General features: G+C 45.6%; 1 protein-coding gene and 1 pseudogene across 1 annotated transcript in view; both read right to left on the bottom strand.

The window, feature by feature from the left end:
- Nucleotides 1–1,446, bottom strand: part of RBBP5 (RB binding protein 5, histone lysine methyltransferase complex subunit) — a 46,728-nt gene that overhangs the window by 43,530 nt on the left and 1,752 nt on the right. The gene's annotated exons all lie outside the window — the stretch shown is intronic.
- Nucleotides 262–1,258, bottom strand: LOC105887231 (annotated as a pseudogene).

Below are 1,446 nucleotides of genomic sequence, written 5' to 3'. Positions count from 1 at the left end.
AGTGTGTGCAATATCCACATCTTAGCTCCACAAAAAAAAAAAAAGCTGGCTGTTGTGGCAGATCCCTGTAGTCCCAGCTACTCGGCGGGAGGCTGAGGCAAGAGGATCACTTGAGCCCCAAGAATTAGAGGTTGCTGTGAGCTATGACACCATGGCACTCTACCATGACAAAGTGAGACTAAGAAAAAAAAAGAATGTTCAAGATACGTTATGTAATACAACATGCCTGTTTACAGGGAATAACTAGGATATAACTTATGTTTACTTCTTAATTTCATCATATAAGCCAAGCACAAAAGCACCAACCACGCCTCTGAGAACACTGGACCATGTACCCTTGAATAAAGCTTTGCCTCCATCACAGAGCATTCCTCCAGCAGTCAACTGTGAACTGTGCACGGCCATGTACATGCTGTCAATTCCTCTGCCCCCTGACTGCTTTGCTTCATCATGTGGCAGCAAAAAGTGTCACACAGATAGGAAGTCAACCCAGCAATGGCAATGACAGACTATGTGATCATCCAACTGATAATGACACAAATATTCTTGGGATCTGGAAGCATTCCCTTTGTAGTGTCACATATATTGAAGTAGACAGCTTGGTAGATGATAATATCCCAGACAGACACCTTAAAGCCTTGGTGCAGGTCCCTAATCCCATCCGATTCGTAGCTTTTAACCAGGTAATCACTGAGGCCTCTGAATTCCCTTTACTCACATCAGCTGCTAGACGGGTAAGGGGTAAATCAAGAAGATATACAAAACACAAGATGTGACTCCAGCAGCACCACCTGATGCCAGATTCCCTGCAAGGGAGGGCCCAAACTGGATCCTCTTATCCACACAAACCAGGAAGATATGCTTGTATTTATCTTTGAAGGCAAAGTTGGGGGAGAAGTATCTGAAGAGATACTCGTCAGATATGCTTGGCTAGGATGTGGGTACTATGAATAGAGAAGGTCAATTGATGAGATTAGTGCCTTCTATTTTGTATAGGCTCTTGAGCTCCAGATACTTCCTAGTGGGGAAGTATCTGACCACAATGACCCAGTAACTAAGCCAGAAGGACAAGACACCCTGCTCCTTGGGGATACAGACCACACAGTCTATAATGCCCTTGTATTGCTTATCTGCAGTGATTTGCTTGCAGGCATGCTGCACCTGCTGGATGGGCAATACTACAATCTAGGATATGGCCACTCCACCCGCCAGAAAGTCCTTGACGAAGGACAGAACTAAATCTGTCATGTTGAAGGGAAGGAGGATGCATGCCACTGTGGGACAGGACTGGGCCAGTTTTACCTTGGGGGTATTAGGCAAACACCTTTTTTTTTTTCCTTTGAGACAGACTCTCAAGTTATTGCCCTAGGTAGAGTGCTGTGGCATCACAGCTCACAGCAACCTCAAACTCCTGGGCTCAAGCCATTCTCTTGCCTCAGCCTCCCA

This window comes from Otolemur garnettii, unplaced genomic scaffold (genome assembly GCF_000181295.1).
Source record: "Otolemur garnettii isolate 467f Iridium unplaced genomic scaffold, OtoGar3 scaffold00055, whole genome shotgun sequence".
In the NCBI taxonomy this organism is placed as follows: Eukaryota; Metazoa; Chordata; class Mammalia; order Primates; family Galagidae; genus Otolemur; species Otolemur garnettii.
This window is presented reverse-complemented; position numbering and strand designations above follow the sequence as displayed.